The following is a 16,341-nucleotide window of genomic DNA, read 5'->3' on the forward strand; positions in this document are numbered from 1 at the left end:
TAAAGGCCTAGGCCTATTGTTATAATTTTTTGCAAGGTGTTGCTCCTGGCAATACTTGTTTATAAGACGTTTGGTCATTAATTGATAGCTGTTTTTGGGACACGTTAAACGTTCTTTATAATGAGCGCATCCGGGGAGTAAAACGACTGTTACGCGCTGTTACAACTGTAGGCTACAATGATTGCAATACAAAATTATGCGCATGTTAGTTTAGTTAGTTTTGTGATGTTTTGCACTTTTGCCTCATGTGTTTTCAGGTTTGAGGGCTTTTTTGGCAAGATTGACCTTGGTTAGACTCTGCATATGTTATTTCTCCGTATGGAAAATAAAGTCAATTTTCGACACACGTCTGTTATTAGTTCAATAACAAGTGTTGCTTGTTAAAACATGTGACTAGTGAAACTCAAATGATTTTAGAAATATTTAGCCAAAGCCAAAAAGTGTTAAAGAGAAGGAGAGACGCCGGTGCAGCTCAGATGTCTTCTTAATTTTCTTTATTCTTTAGTAAAAGGTGCAGAACATTATTAAACTCTAAAGACATAATACGCACGCAGGCACAACTAGGCTACTTGTTGTTTTCTTTTACTCTGCTATCTATATATGGTTATCAGCACACAATGTTGGGCTAATTCACTAGTTATGGATATCACAAGTTTAAACAACGAAAACAGAAAGGATGGAGACAGCAAAGCTAGAGGAGTTATTCCAGATGGGCAAGAACAAGGTAGGCAATTGGTGTGCTTGTCAGAACGTTAGATTACAGCTGTTTAAAGCCAGACGTCATGGTACGCTAGAACAAAACTAAAGGTAACTTTAGCTATAGGGCTGTATCAATTTGTCCAAATTAATAGGTCATCGTAGACGTTGTTGTATTATTGCATGTGGATATTGTTATGCTATGTAGGCTACTTTTGCAATGCACGGACCTAAAACCGGGAAACGGACAAATATTGTACACGCGTGAATTTGTTTTTGCGGGGGTGGGGGTGGGTGGGTATACGTACCATCAGCTCTCTCACACACACACACACACACACACAGTACCTTTCTTAGCCACAGTTAATTTTAGTGGTGATATGTGTTATGGACATTGTTATGCACATTATTGACTGCAGTATATTCTCATCAATGTCAGTCCGTGAATGCATATTGATCAGTTGTTAACTAATACTGTAGGCCTAGAAGTTGCATTTGAAAATGTTACTGTTGTAGGCTGTTTGTTTTTTTATTTCAGCCACACTGTTTTAAAGTGGTTAGGACCATTAGCTACACACCAATTTTGAATAAGCCATACTGCAATACCGATTTCATGGTTGCACCATGCACATGTTCGCCGATTATGTGGCCCTCAGTAACCTATAAATTCAATGATGTGGCCCTCTATGAAAATGTGTTTAACACCCCTGCTCTAAAATATCTGTCCTGGCCTGGTTGCACCGGATTGTGGCCAAACGACAGAAGCGCGGAGAACCCTCCTTTGTCTACCAAAAAGTGTTACTTTGTGCCCCGCGCTCCCCACTGCTTGTGAAAGAAGACCCTCCAAAGTGATTGAGAAAAAACGCATGACTCTCCCCAGTCCCAACAATTTAGGCTATTGATGCCTTCTGTAGGCTACTGGGTCAATTTGGGAGCTTGCATGCTACGACTCCTTCCTTGAAATGCCTTGAAAACTTGAAAAGGCTGTCGTTTGCACAATTTCACAAATAATCACTCGGACCGAAACAAACCTGTCAACTTTTCCCGGGTTTATCGCGTATTTTAACTTTTTCCTCGCTGTCTTAGGAGGAGCTGCAGGGCCGTCGCAAGGGGATGCGAGGCCCTGTGCGAACTTGACAGATGCAAGGCCCTTTTCACTTACGTGCATGAAATCATGCGATAGCTTACTTTACACATAGCCAAGGCTACCGTCGGTGTATGTGCGAGGCCCTGTACGAACTTGACAGATGCATGAGCTTACGTGCATGAAATCATGCGATAGCTTACTTTACACATCAGTGTTTCCCCTAGAATTTTTTCCAGCAGCGGTGCTGTTGATCGTAGGAAGCCCCCCCCCCCCCCCCCCCCAAAAAAAAAGAGAAACATTTGAAAAAATGACTAAAAAAATCCTTAAATTGTGACTTCTGGTGGATTTTGTGAAAGAAATGGACAGATTGAGTTACAAATTATGACATAACCATCAACACAAGCATGATTATTGCAGTACTTGAACAGGATTATTCATGTCAAGCATTTACAAAGCATGATTATTGCAGTACTTGAACAGGATTATTCATGTCAAGCATTTACAAAGCATGATTATTGCAGTACTTGAACAGGATTATTCATGTCAAGCATTTACAAAGCATGATTATTGCAGTACTTGAACAGGATTATTCATGTCAAGCATTTACAAAGCATGATTATTGCAGTACTTGAACAGGATTATTCATGTCAAGCATTTACAAAGCATGATTATTGCAGTACTTGAACAGGATTATTCATGTTTTTCTTTCACCTTTTTCATTTACATTATTAGTAATTAGCCACTGTACAACTGTACACTGTAGGCCACTGTACAAACTATTACTATTTAGAATATACAGTGCTGTGCATAAGTTAAGACATTTATATATAATGTATTTATTTACGATACATGATGCATTAAAAATAATTGATGTCCTATTTTTTTTTTTTAATTAAGGCATTAAGACAAAAGGCAAAATATGTTTTTATTCCTCCCTTTAGTCAATTTCAGCATGGGTGTCTTAACTTTTGCACTATAAACTTTGCACAGCACTATAAACTATATAGACTTCTCTTTCATGCCATTACACTGTATTGGTGCTGTGCAAGTCGAATTGAGTGTCTGTCACTTTAATGCCGTGACGGCCCGTGACGCTGGCTTGATTCTCACGGTTTTAAGCTAACTTAGTAGCGTTGTTGTGCATGGTGCATAAGAATATGTGGATGAAATTAATTATGTTTCCCATGTCATTTGGTAAAATAAATGGTCAAAAATTCGAAGAAAATTCACTTGGATTATAGCAGATAAGTGTCTTGTATCATATCTATAATTTTGATGAGCTCTACAGGAATTACAAACTATCTCAGATGTAAATGCTTGCATATCCTATTACTCAAATTCAATTAAACCCACCAGTAGGCTAGCTAGCTAGACCTTAGTTTCACAGCCTAGGTATGTTAGCAACACAGGGCTTGAAAGCATTGCCTGTATCACAAACAAAAACTGGGAATAGGCTACTGAAGGTAGGGGCGAGCTATCTCGCTGGCGTGTTTAATTTGGTTCCTTGGTTAACATAATGTAGGCTACGTTTTTTTGCACAAAATTGCGTCTGCTAAAAAACTTAAACATAAACACAAACAAGCGTGATCTCCTGTGGAATCCCTGACTGCGTCTTCAACGTTAGCCTACTATTATTTGTTGACATGAAACCTGAACGAATGGCAGCTGTTCCTGAAGTTCACTTGCGTCTATTTTTTTTTTTTATTTAGGCAACTCTTTTTGCAGTGGCGCTTGAATTCCAGCAGCGGCGCTGCGCCGCTGATGAATACATTGTAGGGGAAACACTGCACATAGCCAAGGCTACCGTCGGTGCATTTTAATAGTAGCCTAGTCTAATAAGCTACACCAGCTTGTCTTTAAGAGGGGAAATTGTATAGCCTATAACATTAGCTGAGTCACATATTTGGCCATATGGTGTTTATCATAGGCTACATCATGAAACCAAATACTGTAACAAAGGCGAACACTTTAACAGGGGAAATTAATTGGGCGTGAATCATTGTGCTGAACAGTATTTGTCAATGCAGAAACACACACGACATTCAAACTGTTGATAAGATGTGCACTATGGAAATTGGTCTGTAGGCTAACAATGTACTTGTACAGGTAAATGTTCAACAATTGCTGTACAGGCTATAATCAATTAGCTAAATCATTTGTCAAGCTGTTTAAATTCGTGCTACATTCAAACGCAAAAGGTGCTTTGATATCTTGTTCGTTTGAATGTCGGCAAGCAGGCATGCTGCGGTTGCAATGAATGAGGATAATTGGTTTTATCTGCGGATTTATTTTTTGCATTATTTTGAATATGACTCGCTCCAGTCTCAACAGCACGTCTACTTTTTCCACACGCATCTAAGTTCTAACACATATCCCCTCTCGCTTTCTCTCTCTCCATCCCTGCACACGGTGCTTTCTTAAAGGAGCTGCACCATTTTACAACAATAGCATCTACATTTTCATATTAGAATGTTTTGTCAAGTGTAAGCTTAAACTACCGTGATCAATTTAAGTTCCCGTGCCCCCGCTGAAAGTCTCATGCGCTTATCGTTACACTATCAAATCTATAAGTAACCGTGACAAATAGGGTGTAAGATATATAAACTCACGCTATTGTATGATCATATATGTTTGGTAATGGCTCAGCTTTCTCTGATTGTTCTACTGACTTGGAAAAGGCATCATGGAAGCAGTAAGTCAAGTCGCATCAAAAATAGTAGTGGCAGAACTCTAAAGTGACACCTTGTGGTTGTTTGTGTCAACTGCAGTTTGTGCCATTTCTGCTGAGAAAATGGGGTGTGTGATTCCTGAAGGAACCCGTCCAAACTTAACTGGGACCCACTGTATCTTCCCCAGTTACAGGGTCCTATGTTCCCCAGTTAGAGGGTCCTATGTTCCCCAGTTACAGGGTCCTATGTTCCCCAGCTAGAGGGTCTTATGTTCCCCAGTTACAGGGTCCTATGTTCCCCAGCTAGAGGGTCTTATGTTTCCAGGGTCCTATGTTCCCCAGTTAGAGGGTCCTATGTTCCCCAGGTACAGGGTCCTATGTTCCCCAGTTAGAGGGTCCTATGTTCCCCAGTTACAGGGTCCTATGTTCCCCAGCTAGAGGGTCTTATGTTTCCAGGGTCCTATGTTCCCCAGTTAGAGGGTCCTATGTTCCCCAGTTACAGGGTCCTATGTTCCCCAGTTAGAGGGTCCTATGTTCCCCAGTTACAGGGTCCTATGTTCCCCAGCTAGAGGGTCTTATGTTTCCAGGGTCCTATGTTCCCCAGTTAGAGGGTCCTATGTTCCCCAGGTACAGGGTCCTATGTTCCCCAGCTAGAGGGTCTTATGTTCCCAGGGTCCTATGTTCCACAGTTAGAGGGTCCTATGTTCCACAGTTACAGGGTCCTATGTTCCCCAGCTAGAGGGTCCTATGTTCCCCAGTTAGAGGGTCCTATGTTCCCAGGGTCCTATTTTCCCCAGTTAGAGGGTCCTATGTTCCCCAGTTAGAGGGTCCTATGTTTCCCAGTTAGAGGGTCCTATGTTTCCCTGTTAGAGGGTCCTATGTTCCCAGGGTCCTATGTTCCCCAGTTAGAGGGTCCTATGTTCCCCAGTTACAGGGTCCTATGTTCCCCAGGTCCTATCTTTCTTATGGATTTGTGCTTTTTTCTTCAGGCAAATAAAAATGAAAAAAATAAAACAGCACATTGTGTATTTATGTACTATGTGTATTTTAAGTACTTTATTTGACCTAGAACATGTTTGGTAACACTTTACTTGAAGGTATCTACTTAAAGTTATCTAGGGCGAGGCCCTATCTTATACATGTTAGTTACATTGTAGACTTCTATCCAACATTAAGAATTGTTATTAATTCTCTTGGCTAAAGTGCATAAATGTGTAGCCTCCCTTTGGATAACTCTGTGTTTCGCGCCACAACATTATGAATTGTTATTAATTTTCTTGGGCAAAGTGCATAAATTCCATCTTACGAAAAGGGTGTGAGTGGACACACACACACACACATGCATGCACACACACACACAGACACAGACACACACACACACACACACACACACACACACACACGCATGCACACACACACAGACACAGACACACACACACACACACTGAAATGTCAATCAGACAGAACCAGGGTTAGACTGGGCTAGGGCCCTAGCACTTAGGCCTACATTTCACTGTATGTGTGTGTGTGTGTGAGTGTGTCGAGGGCCCTAGCACTTAGGCCTACATTTCACTGTATGTGTGTGTGTGTGTGAGTGTGTCGAGGGCCCTAGCACTTAGGCCTACATTTCACTGTATGTGTGTGTGTGTGTGAGTGTGTCGAGGGCCCTAGCACTTAGGCCTACATTTCACTGTATGTGTGTGAGTGTGTCGAGGGCCCTAGCACTTAGGCCTACATTTCACTGTATGTGTGTGTGTGTGTGAGTGTGTCGAGGGCCCTAGCACTTAGGCCTACATTTCACTGTATGTGTGTGTGTGTGTGAGTGTGTCGAGGGCCCTAGCACTTAGGCCTACATTTCACTGTATGTGTGTGTGTGTGTGAGTGTGTCGAGGGCCCTAGCACTTAGGCCTACATTTCACTGTATGTGTGTGTGTGTGTGAGTGTGTCGAGGGCCCTAGCACTTAGGCCTACATTTCACTGTATGTGTGTGTGTGTGTGAGTGTGTCGAGGGCCCTAGCAGTTAGGCCTACAATTCACAAAAAGCTGTATTGCCACTGAGATTGTCACACAGAATAGAGCTGGCACCAGGGTTATAGCAACACAAACGTATTTTGTCACATATAAGAGCTGGCACCAGGATTATACACGTATTTTGCCACATATAAGAGCTGGCACCAGGATTATACACGTATTTTGCCATGTTTGTTTGTATTTTGAAAGCAGTTTTCATCCATATGTGTCCACTCCTGGCCCCATGTTGATAACTATAATACTCATGCTTTTGATTTGCCAGCTTGTTCCTATAATATAATGTTGAGTTAATGTTCAATTTACTTTCGCCCTTTTTTGCTCTGGCCGTATTTATTGTAGACCATAAGATTGTAAGATTGTAGTTAGTTGTATGATATGTGTACCAGTTGTACCAGTTGTCCTATAGGCTAAGGTGTCTGTTTCGAAGTTAACTGATTGGCAAATCAAACAAAACTCGTCTGTCAATCTGTAATTTATCTTTACAGTCCATAAAGCTTTAATTTACGTTTCTAGTGTGCTATTTTGGAATTTCCCCCTTGGGGATCAATAAAGTAAGTATCTATCTATCTATCTATAGGGCTTGGCTGGAGGTCCCGATGTAATCAGATGACATATATCCTAAAACCCAGCGATATAACGGTGCATATCAACTTCCAATCGAAGTCTTCCACAGGATGCACTTCGAATATTGTTTGCTCCTCCGAAATCATGGCGCGCGGAGTTTTGAGTGGTCTGTGACGTCCTTGTGTGAAAGAATTAAGCACACGCCACCTTACCACCCCGCGCACAACAGCCCACTCACTCTCCAGTGGACACGGAACTGGCTCCTATGCGGAACGCGTTTATGGCGCGGGAATCGTGCCTAAAACCTTCCGACCGTCCATCTGATCAACCAACCGATCGACCAACCGAACGTCATACCACCCGCCTTACTTACATGTATCAGAATAATTGCCTTTTTATAAGCAGCCTACATATACCTACATGAACTTACATGTATCCAACATGTGCCCAGAATTGTTGCAACATGTACTTATTCTGTGGGAACATGATGGATACATGTAGGCTTGTGTTGGAACATGAATACATGTAGGAACACTGTACAATGTTGAAACTTCATTAAATGAACATTCATTAGTCTATTTGTGTCGTTATTAGTGAAAAGCTATTGCTATTGTTGCTTAAACTATTATGCGTAATAACCATCGGCAAAACAGGACTATAACCAATTATCCGCGAGATATGAGAAATGCCATAGGCTGGCCGTACCACATTTTCTCTTTCTTACATCAATACGTTATGGAAGCATATGAGCCCACTTCAAATCTCCAAATATGTGATTATGTATCCTAGCCTATAGGCTAAGTTTAACAAAGTTTTATGGACAATATCCCTCGGACTGCAATTTGAATAGATTTTGCTGTGCTGTACTGTAAAAGTAGACCTACGGCCATTTCTTAGAGTGTGCTTGAGATTAACATAGCCTAAATACTGTAATGTTGACACTAATAAAGATACGTTTATAAGTGGGCTAACAAATGAAAAGTGTTTTCAGCTGAAATGGCATGAAGGCTATATGTGGACCGCCTGGACCTTTGAGCAAAATATCAGCAGACAGAGAAGCCCTCAATGTAGCAATGCAGACTGTACCTGCTTATCCAACTGTGGGTCGCCAGTCGAACTGACAGGCTTATCATAAATTCGCATTTATTTCAATTTGGCTATAGGCTACGATTAAAGTTCCAATGTTCAAAACTAGGCCTACCTGCAATATGCTGTCGACACTAGTTAAGCACAATTTGTAGCCCTATTGGTCATGTTAAGCGTTACTTGCAATGTGAAAGTAAAATCTAAGACAGTAGAGAATCATGTTTTTAATTTAATTAAGTATTTAAACATAATTTTCTACTGTGTTAGATTTTAGACAAACAGACAAAATGCACCAAAAACAAAACCTCCGGAGAGGTAGCTACACATTTGTTGTTGCATGATAAAGCAATGAACGTGCTGGTAGGCGTTTGACATGACGTTTGATGGATCCACCGGATGGTAGGAAGGGAGGTTTTTGGCATCATTCCCGCGCTATAGAACCCCCCTGACTTAGTTGAGTTACCGACTGTATAAGGTGTGCCCTCTTTGACACATGTAACCTCTTGCATGAGGTTGGGGCACAATATCGTGACATAGTAGCGTTGTTTTCCATGAGGTTGGGGCACAATATCGTGACATAGTAGCGTTGTTTTGTTGTTTTTTCGCCATGACATGTTACGGTAAGAGCAGTGGCGTGCAGACTTGTTGCAGAAGATAAAGAAATCGATATAGGTGTGTATAGGATAAAGAAAGCGATATAGGTGCGTATAGGGTAAAGAAAGCTATATAGGTGCGTATAGGATAAAGAAAGCTATATAGGTATAGGAGTGCAATCAATCAGTGTGCCTTCAAAATAGAGAGAAATGTGTCTAACCCATGCAGCAGTGACGGGGCCTAATTCAATGTGTGTGTGTGAAATGACATGATAAACTATAGCATTAGAGTCTAACATCTGTCCATAATGTGTGTGTGTGTGAAATGACATGATAAGGTAGTGGATGCCATCATTTCCTTCAGGATGAATAACACCTACATCTGGTATTCTCCAGCCAACAATGGCCGTCGCCATGACACCTTAGTATTCAGAAATGCAGTTGTCTTTTTCCGGCCGAAGCTGCATTGTTTTGACAGTGCTTGACGTATCCTAAGCCATGTAAAAGCTACTTTTATATTTTTCTGTCAGTCATATAGTATATAGAATATCCATATTGAGTGCAGAATTGTCAACATTTGAAAGGCAATACAAGTTGAAGCATATTCTAGTTAGCCTGCTGAGCCTTTATAGAATACCCATACGTATGCCACCTGTGCCACCTGTGCCATCATCAGGTTGAATAAGACATCTACAGTTCAGAGGGGAGACACTAGGGGGCAGCACTGTGTCTCTCTCTCTCTCTATCCATCTCTCTCTCTCCCTCACTCTCTATGTCTCTCTCTCTCTCCCTCACTGTCTATGTCTCTCTCTCCCTCTCCCTCTCTCTCTCCCTCTCTCTATCCATCTCTCTCTCTCTGTCTCTCTCTCTATCCCTCCCTCTCTCTCCCTCTCCCTCTCTCTATCCATCTCTCTCTCTCTGTCTCTCTCTCTATCCATCTCTCTCTCTCTCTCTCCCTCTCTCTATTCATCTCTCTCTCTCTCTCCCTCACTCTCTCTCCCTCTCTCTCTCTCCATCTCTCAAATTCAAATTCAAAAGTTGCTTTATTGGGCGTGTGTGCGTGTGCGCGTGTGCGTGTGTGCGTGTGTGCGCGTGTGCGCGTGTGTGCGTGTGCGTGTGTGTGTGTGTGTGTGTGCGTGTGTGTGTGTGTGTGTGTGTGTGTATCACTCACTGTCCCTCAGCTGGTGGCAGGTGAACACATATTGTGCAGCTATGAGACAGCTGTCCTTTTTCTCTCCTAGCAAGTATGGTAGTTTATTTAGGTTTGTTAAAGAACTAAATTCAGGGTGTTTCTCATCAAGTTTTGGAAAGTAGAGATCACGAACTGACTGAAGTGAGTTACACTCGGTCAGAAAGTGTAGCTCTGTCTCGACAACACTGTCTCTGCACTGCTGGCATAAGCGTTCATTACTTGGGAGCCATGTTTTTTTGTGTCTCCCGGTTTCAATGGCTAATCGGTGCTCACTGAGTCTATATTTGGTTAGTGTTTATATAAAACATAGACCATTTGAAGTGGCACTCTAGAGCAGTGGTTCTCAACCTTTTGTCAGTGATGTACCCCCTGTGAAATATGTTTTCAGCCAAGTACCCCCTAACCAGCGCAAAGCATTTTTAGTTGAGAAAAAAAGACTTAAAACAGAGCACTGTCCATCGTGTTTTCCCAAGAATTACCGCTACGCTTCAACCACGACTCAATCGTTTGAGTTTTGACAGTGATTGACAGGTGATGGCAGGTGGCATTTGACAGGTTGGGTCGAACCATCTTGGTATGGGTACTTCAGGGTTTTTAGGATAATGAAATTGAATTGCCTAATTCATTTTATGAACTTATATTTTCCTGAAATATGTATTAAATAATATTGTTTTTAAAGTATTTGTGCATGGATTCTACTTTTTAAATAAATGTATATTTTAAAATCTCACGTACCCCCTGGAGTGCCTTCACGTACCCCCAGTTGAGAACCACTGGACTAGAGGGTGTTGCATTATGTTTAAACACATCTCTCTCTCTCTCTCTCTCTCTCTTCCTCTCTCTCTCTCTCTCTCTCTCTCTCTCTCACACACACACACACACACATTACACACACTCACACAAATTACACACACACACACACACACACACACACACACACACACACACACACACACACACACACACAAATACAAATAAATTACACACATATCACACACACATCTCTCTCTCTCTCTCTCTCTCTCTCTCTCTCTCTCTCTCTCTCTCTCTGTCTTGATCACACACACAGACACACACACACACACACACCACACAGGTAACAGTGATGGTTTGTCTTCTTGATCTGCATTGTGCTGTTTTGAATGATGGGCACTTTATTGCTCTCTCTGACATATAAGGAAAGAATGTGTGTTTGTTTGTGTGTGTGCGTGCGTGTGTGTGTGTGTGTGTGTTTGATTAATTTGCTAATTTAACACACACACTCCAGTTTGAGTTCTATCATACCCTCTGAGCCAGCTGCTACCAACGCTAACTCACTCAATAACAACAATCGTGTGGCGTGCTGAGATGACCCACTAATGTCTGCACTTTGGATGTTATTTCTGGTGTAAAATTAGCAAATTAATCACACACACACACACACACACATGCTCTACAGACAGACAGACACACACACACCGCTCTACAGACACACACACACACACCGCTCTACAGACACACACACACACCGCTCTACAGACACACACACACACACCGCTCTACAGACAGACAGACAGACACACACACACCTGTTACGCTCTCTGATATGAGTGAATCCACTAACTGAAGTTCCAACTATACACTACTCTCCTGTCTCCCAAATAAGGACTTCCTGCAGGTCTGTCGTTAGTGTATGAAAATCACCTCACACACACACACACACACACACACATGCACGTGCACACAGACACACACACACACACACTCACACATGCACGTGCACACACACACACAAAGACACACACAGACACACACAGGTGACAGGTAGTGTGTATTGCCCTCTGCACTGATGAGAGATACAGTAGGTGACTAACTGAAGCTCCACACACACACACACACACTCTTTCCTCCAACGCTACAAACACAAAGCAATGAAAACACACTTAGAATCTTTTTGTTTTTGTCCCCTACAACAGCTCTTAATATGAATGAGTACTTTTGAACTTTTGCCAAGTTGTTGATATTTAAAGTGTGATGATGGTATTTTTACCAGACAGAGTTACCACACACACCTCAGGTGGGACATCTGGGGCCTGTCTGCTCTCACCTGTAACTGTGTGTGTGTGTGGGGGGGGGAGTGAGTGAGAGAGAGAGAGAGAGAGAGAGAGAGAGAGAGAGAGAGAGAGAGAGAGAGAGAGAGTGTGTGGGGGGGGGGAAGACAGAGCTAGAGAGCGAGAGTGTGTGGGGGGGGGTAGAGAGAGAGAGAGTGTGTGTGTATAAGTATAAGTATATATACTTTTTTGATCCCGTGAGGGAAATTTGGTCTCTGCATTTAACCCAATCTGTGAATTAGTGAAACACAAACTAATCCCGGCGCAGTGAGCTGCCTGCTACAACGGCGGCGCTCGGGGAGCAGTGAGGGGTTAGGTGCCTTGCTCAAGGGCACTTCAGCCGTGCCTACTGGCGCTCGGGGAGCAGTGAGGGGTTAGGTGCCTTGCTCAAGGGCACTTCAGCCGTGCCTACTGGCGCTCGGGGAGCAGTGAGGGGTTAGGTGCCTTGCTCAAGGGCACTTCAGCCACGTGGTCGGGGCTCAAACCGGCAACCCTACGGTTACCCTACGGGAGCAGTGAGGGGTTAGGTGCCTTGCTCAAGGGCACTTCAGCCCACTGGTCGGGGCTCGAACCGGCAACCCTTCGGTTACAAGTCCAGAGTGCTAACCAGTGGGCCACGGCTGCCCCAAACACGTGTGTGTGTGTGTGTGTGTGTGTGTGTGTGTGTGTGTGTGTGTGTGTGTGTGTGTGTGTGTGTGTGTGTGTGTGTGTGTGTGTGTGTGTGTGTGTGTGTGTGTGTGTGTGTGTGTGTGTGTGTGTGTGTGTGTGTGTGTGTGTGTGTGTGTGTGTGTGGATTCTTCTACCTTTATGGTTCACATGGAATGCTCTCTCTCTATGTGTGTGTGTGAGTTCATATATCATTTCATTAAAAGTTAAGAATAATTCTCTCCATCTTCCTCATCCTCATCATCCTCATCATCCTGTGATTAAAAGTCAGGAAACAACAAATGGGAGAGAGTTTCGGACTGAGTGTGTGTGTGTGTGTGTGTGTGTGAGAGAGAGAGAGAGGGCCATCTACCTGCGTTGCTCACCTTAGGCCTTTGTGCTCTCACCTCTAACTCTGTCGTATGTGTGTGTGTGTGTGTGTCTATGTGTGTGTGTGTGTGTGTGTGTGTGTGTGTGTGAACAGATCATGCATTAATAACTGGGCAAAATGTGCTAATTTAACAACACACCTCACAATAGCTTTAGTTCACACACACACACAACACTGTTCCCTTTGAGAGGTTTTGCACTCATTCAAATGAGGCTTTCCCATGTCAGCATTTTGGCATTTTGTTTTTATTGAAAGGATCAATAAAGTAATGTTTTATTGGGGATCAATAAAGTATCTATCTATCTATCTATCTATCTATCTATCTTTTATTGAAAGGAGATGTTTTCCTTTTCCAAACTGTTCCACTCAGTGTACAATAAAGAATTCCTCTGTTCCAACCTTCTCTGTCTGACAGTGGCCATATAATCTTTGTTCTCTAGGCAGCCAGGTTTCGTGTTGCCTGCGTCCACTGTCAGGTTGTGGTCAGTGAGCCGGTACTTGGCTATGGTTGGCCTCTGCTCTGGATCTGATAGAGAGGAGAGACTCTGCCAATTCATATTCTGTTTTTAGTTCAAAGAGACATTCATTATATTTTGGTGCATTGTTCCAAACTAGTCTTCTTTTGCTTGAGTCATGATTATTGAGTAAGTTAACGTTGGTAGCAGCTGGCTCAGAAGACTCTTTTGAGGGTTCAGCTACTGGGTGTTTAGTGGTAGTGAGTAAGTTAGCGTTGGTAGCAACTGGCTCAGAAGACTCTTTTGAGGGTTCAGCTACTGGGTGTTTAGTGGTAGTGAGTAAGTTAGCGTTACGTTGAAACTATTTGTGTAGTGCCGCCCATTACATTTGAGTAGCACTGGCTCATGATTTCCAACGTAGTGAGAGTGAGTGTCGGCCTTTTACGTGCATGATTCACCTGAGGCTTGTCTGCTCTCCCAATTAACTCTCTCTGTGTGTGTGTGTGTGTGTGTGTGTGTGTGTGTGTGTGTGTCAAGGTTTGGTCTCAGCTTTGGTGGGGACCAGGGATGGAAATGAAATATTTTGTCCACCTGCCACTGTGGCTGATGGATTCCAAAATCTACCAGCCACTCAACTTTTTTACCAGTCACTAGAGAAACGGCATGAAAATGTGATTATAGTAATGATTATAGGAACCAAAATGATCACAGCATTATTGCGATACGATTAAAAATGTGCTGAGTTTTGCCCTAAACCTACCAGCTGTCCAAGCACAGTAGCAACAAAACTAAAGGCCAACAGAACCACATTCATATGCCATAGTGTCCTTTAAGACTCCGAATTCTGCATGTAGGAAAGCTCGAACTCAGCTGACACTCACATACACACTGAAACACACACACACACTAAAACACACACACTCAAACATTACATTACATTACATTTAGCAGACACTTCTTGTCCAAAGTGACTTACATATGTCAGCTATATTACAAGGGATCACATTGTCCCCGGAGCAACTTGGGGTTAAGTGCCTTGCTCAAGGGCATAACAGTGGAAGCTGGGAATTGAACCCACAACTTTCAGGCTACTGCACGCTAGCCCAGCTCCTTAACCACTACACTACCACCACCCCCCAACACACACACACACACACACACACACACACACACACACACACACACACACACACACACACACACACACACACACACACACACACACACACACACACACACACACACACACACACACACACACACACACACATACTTGTCTTTATGCCCTTGTGGGGCCACCTGACTAGGCCATGCATTGTGGGAACCACCCTTTCTAAAGGACATACAACACTGAATAAAATCAGGCAGCAGCCTTGAGTGGATATAGAACAGATATGTCACTTCCAATTATCAATCAGACAAAGTAGAGGTTTTTGACCTGACAAGAACCTCCTTTGTGGGGATCTGGTCAGGTTTTTAGTGCTTTGTGGTGACAATATGTACACACCATCTGGTTTACTATCCTTCTGGGGGCCCTAAACACACATTTCAGGTCTTTCTATTCTTCTGAGGAACATCTTAACACACTTCTCAGGTATATCATTCTTCTGGGGAACAGCTGTTCTGACATCACTAGACAGGACCAACAGTCAGACACCTGCACCCCAGATTGACTGCTGTCTAAACGTGAAGGTGATATGGCCTACCTACGGTCATAAAATTAGAGTTAGGTGATAGTCAGTTTGGATTATGTATGCTGCAGGCATTATAGGACAGGTTTGTATGCTATGCTATGCTATGCTCTCCCTCTCTCATATATATATACATAGATGCCCCCATGGTGAGAGGCGGCTGGGGGGTTCTAAGACCATGTTAGACCACACTGCAGTAGAGCTTGCTGAATGTTCTCATGGCGCAGCTCAGCAACTGCTTCCCTCAAATCCTGTTCAGCCCCAATAGAGTTGGTGCCATTATCTGAGATAAAATGAGACACCTGACCGCTGTGACACATGAAACGGTGGACGGCATTTATGCACAAATCTGTGTCTAGTATAACCCACCTCAACCCTGTCCTATTGCGTGCAGAGGAAATCTGAAAGACAACCGATTATCCCGCCACTCGGACTGAGCACTGCGAACGGTGAGTGCCCAGACCCTACATTTTAATGTGGGTCTGGCTCGTCAGGCTAGCCTTTTGGGGCTTGCATGTAAAATCATTTCATAAAGGTTGATTTTTTTTTTTTTTTTAAATTGATGATGCACACCATCAACCCACACACGGTCAGAGATATACGAGCCACAGACAGACACACAGATGCATGTTTCTATATAGATAGGGTTTCTACACATGAAGCAGAACTATCACCTGAACATACTTTAAACAAAGCTCTTTACTGAGTGACAATACAATTACAGATACTGAACAAAGAATCCAAACAAAATACTGAACAAATTAAACTCTCAACCCTTTCTCTCCCTCTTCGCTTAACCCCCCCCACCCACCCACCCCCCACACACACACACACTCTCGATCCCCTCTCACTCCCTTTCTCCCAGTCTCTCCTTCTCTCTCCATGCCCCCCCCCCTCCCCCCAACACTCTATTCCCCCCCTCCCCCAACACTCTATCCCCATGCCCCCCCCGCCCCCCAACACACTCTCGATCCCCTCACCCTCTTTCTCCCAGTCTCTCCTTCTCTCTCCATGCCCCCCCCCCTCCCCCCAACACTCTATTCCCCCCCTCCCCCCAACACTCTATCCCCATGCCCCCCTCCCTCCCCCCAACACTCTATCCCCATGCCCCCCCCCCCCCCCCAACACACTCTCGATCCCCTCTCACCCTCT

The 16,341-nt window shown here is 43.4% G+C and overlaps 1 protein-coding gene across 1 annotated transcript in view; it reads left to right on the forward strand.

Annotated features, from left to right (window-relative positions):
• The window catches only part of LOC121718522, an 823,508-nt gene that overhangs the window by 774,915 nt on the left and 32,252 nt on the right, over positions 1–16,341 (forward strand). The window lies entirely within an intron of this gene.

The sequence above is a fragment of the Alosa sapidissima genome, chromosome 9, assembly GCF_018492685.1.
Source record: "Alosa sapidissima isolate fAloSap1 chromosome 9, fAloSap1.pri, whole genome shotgun sequence".
In the NCBI taxonomy this organism is placed as follows: domain Eukaryota; kingdom Metazoa; phylum Chordata; class Actinopteri; order Clupeiformes; family Clupeidae; genus Alosa; species Alosa sapidissima.